Raw genomic sequence first — 6044 nt, forward strand, 5'->3', positions numbered from 1 at the left:
GATTCATTTTCTGAAGAGCTGTGTGCAACAGTGCTAGTTCATACCATGACTTTATCACACGTCAGATACATAAACAAAAAATAAACAATAATGGTAATTATAAATTGTTATTCAAAATTGGCCCTCCTTGCACACCCCTGGTTTAAAGATTAAACTGAGATAGCTCTGCTGATTATGGGGTTCCTCAAGCCTCTCTCAATCATGCCATTCTAAGGGTGTCAGGAGGGTCCAAAAACCACAAGCTTCAGCTGAAAATGTGAAAAGGCATTTGGGTGTGTCACATGTCCGTGATAATTACATGTCCAGCTCTAACTATGCTTTGGATGAACATGCAGTGCACCTGTGATTCTTCACTGCAACTGTCTTTTTCAGCCAATCTCATGATATTATCCATTATTTCAGATAAAAATTAAGATCTTCCAAAAAAACTGAGATTAATCTGAGTCTCATATACACGATCATGTAAACTGCATCGCTGCTGGTTTTCAGAGAGCACCCCATGAGCCCTTTCCTTCCCCCAGATGTGCATATTCCTGCATTTACATGGGCCTGCCCTCAGCGGATTGGTGGCCACTTTTGATGACGCCTCTGTGTCCCAGTGGAACTCATTGGTGGCCACTTTTGATGATGCCTCTGTGTCCCAGTGGAACTCATTGGTGGAAACTTTTGATGACGATGACCCCTTTGTTCCAGTGGAACTCATTGGTGGCCACTTTTGATGACACCTCTGTGTCCCAGTGGAACTCATTGGTGGACACTTTTAATGACACCTCTGTGTCCCAGTGGAACTCATTGGTGGCCACTTTTGATGATGATGACTCCTGTGTCCCAGTGGAAGTCATTGGTGGCCACTTTTGATGATGTCTCTGTGTCCCAGTGGAACTCATTGGTGGCCACTTTTGATGACGATGACCCCTGTGTCCCAGTGGAACTCATTGGTGGCCACTTTTGATGACGATGACCCGTGTCCCAGTGGAACTCATTGGTGGCCACTTTTGATGACGTCTCTGTGTCCCAGTGGAACTCATTGGTGGCCACTTTTGATGAAAATGACCCTTTTGTTCCAGTGGAACTCATTGGTGACAACTTTTGATGACACCTCTGTGTCCCAGTGGAACTCATTGGTGGCCACTTTTGATGACACCTCTGTGTCCCAGTGGAACTCATTGGTGGCCACTTTTGATGACACCTCTGTGTCCCAATGGAACTCAAAGATAAGTGGTGGAAGGTTCCATGCACATCATCTAGTTTATTTTATACTGAAAGGAAAATATTTTTGATGTATTGATTTTAAAATTCAAAATGTAAAGTGTAAAGGCTTGTAAATTAAAAACTGTAAGCAGATACAGTATCACATGCTCTATTGATGTATCATTTTACATTAAATAAGAAGATGGGAAGGGAAATTAAGTATGTTTTTCTCAATCTTTTTCCAGTAATTCTACAAACTGGCTCTGGCCTACAGAACGGTAGATCTCCATTAACAGGGTTTGTTATCTCTGAGGTTGCCTATTATCAAGTATTTCACTTGTCCCTGCGATTTAAAAAAGTAATATACATTTTTAAAATTGACTGCACCGTGTCAACACCAGCAAACATTTTCGCAGATGAAGTCAACCTGCCGAAACTAAAAATACTGAGAACAGAACCTGAGCGTAGAACAGCATCTCTGTTTTTAACCCATGGGGCACAGTCCGCTTCTGTTTACACTCAGCGTTTACAGTAAGTGCCTGTCTGTTTGAGGAAACAGTGACTGTTTTAACATCAAAGTGAACCTAATCTGATGTGCACAGCCATTTCAGATATTACGCCAGAATGGCTGGCTGGAAAAAAGCACCCAGCGTACAGACCAGCCTCCAGACAGGATGCGAGTCCCTGCGTTTAAAACCTCACCTCCGCCTCCGTTAGGAGCAGAATTAGGTCCTAAAATTAATAAATAAAGTCATGATCAATCTACACCACTGTTTCAATTTAGGGTTCTGCATACAGGGGGGCAGAACCCCAAAATCTGCAAAATAAATAAATAAATAAATAAATAAATAAATAAGTAGTAGCTGAATTGCGTAGGAGGGGAACTAAGAACACACAGGGTATATTTAAACATCCTTCTGCTCTAAAATCTGACGAAATGAACACAGATTTCGGAACGGAATTTCTGAAACACGCGTATTGCTAAGACCTTCCGAAGGGGGAACTAAACTTATGCAATCTGTAAACCCAGTGCGTTCGGCTTTACGGTCATCGGTGAAGTATTAACCTTTGCAGACAGATCAGATAGTGCATACGAGGAAACGCACAAGGAAATACACAAAGAGAAAACAGCGTGCCTCTGTAACAGTGTTCTGCCCTGTCAGAGGTTGATCCTCTGGCAGAGGGGCAGTGTGTGAGGCGTTTGGCCCTATTTTAATTTTTTTTTTTACCACAGGTGCATTGTGTTCTTTTTCAAAACTGTCTGACATGTGACCGTGGCAGCACCAGTGTGTGCTATACCAGCATGCACTGCTCTTCCCCTCTGATCACCTGGTTCCTCTGGGATCTGTGAAACAACAGAGTTTATTCAGCAATTCCATTTCCTTGCCTCAAGCTCCCATAATTCATTGCAGTCGTCGCCTATAAGGTCTATGAGGCGCTGGTGAACTGCATGTTGGGAATTGTATTACAGTGTAAATCAGTCAGGAAAGTCAACATACACAAGCTTTAGTCCTGAAAATGAATAAAGCTAAATGGATTGCTACCACAATAAACTAGCAAAACACGCATACAACAAAAAATGTTTGCCGTTAACACTGAAAGCATCTGTAAATAAGTTAAAGGCAATAAAAAGTAATGTCAAAATGGTTTATGGTCGATTTACGAAGCTCCATATTTTCACTCTTCTGATAATGACCTGGTATTTGGAGCACTCTGGGACACAGCTGGTCCTGCATACCATGTCAGAAACTGGCTGGACTCACATTATTTATGGTAAAAGCCGCTCAAACATGGCATAATTACACCCAGGGGTCACGACACCCCTGTGTCTAAAAGGTATTTTGGGAGATAAGAAAGGTTTCCCCTTCAACAGGCTGGCAGAATTCAGATAATTTCTTATGAACTGAGTGAAAGAGCTTATTTGTTGTACTCCAGAAACCTACAAATTTTCTTTTTTTTAAATTTTCCTGCAAGTTTTCAATATATCCTGACTTTCTGGAGTTTCCTAAACTGCTTTCACTTTCTGTACCTTTCTGTCAATCGTATTCATTTATTCTGTAACAATTCAGCTTTTTCAAAGGCCTCCACCAGTTAGCTTTTAGTTGCCAAAATCATACACAATCAGCTCTTAGTTTCCCAAAAAATGTTCTTCACTTGGTTGTCTAGGTAAAGAGGGAAAAGGCCGATTTGGATCTGCTCATACATCAGGCTGGACAGTATAGTCTTTTTCTTATGGACAAAACTATATCCTGAAAACATATTGAAACAAAATCTATGATCATGATAATACTTCCCTTCACGCTATGTGAGCAGTACTCTAATTATTTCCCCCTTTTATTAATATATTCTAATTCCAAAGGCGTGTCTGTGAGAATGTGTGGTGGTGGTGTGTGCTCTGTGTGAATGACGTTCCCCGCTGCCTCCTGCTCCAGAACATGGCGTTGTTCTCAGGGAAATTTTTAAGTGGGAAACCCCATGATGAGGGTGATGACAGAACTGCTGGGAATCAGCTGATCGGTGGAGCTGATCCTTGGAGCTGATCAGTGGAGCTGATCCATGGAGCTGATCCGTGGAGCTGATCCATGGTGCTAATCGGTAGAGCTGATCGGTGGAGCTGATCGGTAGAGCTGATCCGTGGAGCTGATCCGTGGTGATGATCCATGGTGCTGATCGGTGGAGCTGATCCGTGGTGCTGGTCGGTGCACTCAGACAGCAGAGTGGCTTGCTCTTCCCTTCAGCTCAGGAGGAAACTGATCTCTAATTTATTTCTGATTCTTACATGAACCGTAAAAAGCAGAAATGATAATGAACTGAGGTGAACTTCTGTAGGCTGATCACCCCACTTTTACCCACATGAGCGTGAAACAATTTGAGAATGTAAATGAAACCAAACGGAACCACTTCACATGTAGGTCATCTCTCTCTCTTACTCTCTCTCTTTCTGTCTCTCCCTCACACACACACACACACACACACATTGTGTTCCACACTGCACATTTGCATGCTTTTCCCCTGCTAATCCCTCTCAGATGTTGTTTTGCAGGTTGGTAGCAGTAACTGACTGTGGTATTTCCTACAGACTGTCTTGCACAGTAGTTCCCTGTTTCTCACACACACACACACGCACACACACACGGGCACTCTTTCTCCCCCTCCCCCTCCAGCCCGAACCCTACACTTTCAGACAAACAGACTTTTTTAAAGAACAGCGACACCTCGGCTATCTGCGAGCTTGTGGTCAGAAGGTGTGAAGAGGAAGCCATGAGCCCCTCTGACTGTTGAGCACTTCACAAAGCAGCGTTCTGGCACCGCGCTGAGTTTCAACTGAACTGTCCCCCGCAGGAGCCAGGAAGCTAGTTAGGGAATACAGCAAGGATCGGCTTTTCATTCGCTGTGCATGTCCTGTGATGTTCATTTACAATGAGAAAACCTGTCCATTAAACAAGCATGTCTTCTTGTACCTGTTCTGAAGGTCATTACTGTACAAGACAAGAGAATAACTGTATCTGTGCCACCGGTCCTCGTTGTAATAAGGCTGTTTTCCTGAGGGTGGCACTGTGGCGCAGTAGTTAGCGCTGTTATCACGAACATAGGTGGTTCTGTGTTCCAGTCCTGGGTGCTCAGATCCTCTCTGTGTGGAACGCCTCTGTTTGCCTCGGTCTCCTCCCACAGGCCAACGAGGGTTTGCAGATGAGAATTAGCCTCCCTGGCTGACTCTCTGACACATTCGCGAAAATGTTTTTAGTGTACCCTGGTCCCTGACCCTGTCAAATAAACTTCTGAATGACTAACTAAGGTGCTGTAGTGCGTTTCTAACACCATTTCAGCCGTGTGCTGTGTGGGTAAGGGAAGCGCAGAGAAGCCGACAGTTGTATTTGTGTCTGTGGTCTGCGTGCTTGTTTCCCAGAAGTCTCGACGGTCATGCTAAAGCTCGCTCTGTCACCTGCAGAGATTTGAAAGGCACGCACAGCGAGACAGCATCTGCAGATCCCTCAGCGCCCTCCACCTCATCGCGCTCCTGCAGGACCTTTACCTCTCATCCATTCCTTATCTTTACTGGAGTTTAATGACCGCTTCCCTCCCAGGACTGCTCACCTTTGCATGTCGGTGCTGCTCAGAGATGCCAGTGAATCTTTGAGTTTTTTTTTATTTATTGCTATTGTTGTATCACAGGCAGGTGTTCGTGGTGTGTTCTTGTAGGGGTACAAGGACCTCAGCGGCATTAGCAGTGTTTGTGTACAGGGACCTTAGCATTGTTAACAGGGTTTGTGTACAGGGCTACAGGGTCCATAGCAGTGTTAGCAGTGTTTGTGTACAACGCTACAGGGTCCATAGCAGTGTTAGCAGTGTTTGTGTACAGGGCTACAGGGTCCATAGCAGTGTTAGCAGTGTTTGTGTACAGGGCTACAGGGTCCATAGCAGTGTCAGCAGTGTTTGTGTACAGGGCTACAGGGTCCATAGCAGTGTTAGCAGTGTTTGTGTACAGGGCTACAGGGTCCATAGCAGTGTTCGCAGTGTTTGTGTACAGGGCTACAGGGTCCATAGCAGTGTTAGCAGTGTTTGTGTACAGGGCTACAGGGTCCTTAGCAGTGTTAGCAGTGTTTGTGTACAGGGCTACAGGGTCCTTAGCAGTGTTAGCAGTGTTTGTGGACAGGGGTACGGGACCTTAGCGTAGTTAGCGGTGAAAGTTGAAAGTGGCATGAGATGGACAGAATAGGCAAATACGGGAGATGGAGGGAGAGATAACACTTCCTGTGACGACAGCTCTGAAGGCTGGCCAGAGGGAGGGGAAGTAGAGCTAAACACACTGGACATCAAGACGCAAACACACACACTCACTCTCCCTGTGAGGC

Source organism: Anguilla anguilla, chromosome 14 (assembly GCF_013347855.1).
Source record: "Anguilla anguilla isolate fAngAng1 chromosome 14, fAngAng1.pri, whole genome shotgun sequence".
NCBI classification, from domain to species: Eukaryota; Metazoa; Chordata; class Actinopteri; order Anguilliformes; family Anguillidae; genus Anguilla; species Anguilla anguilla.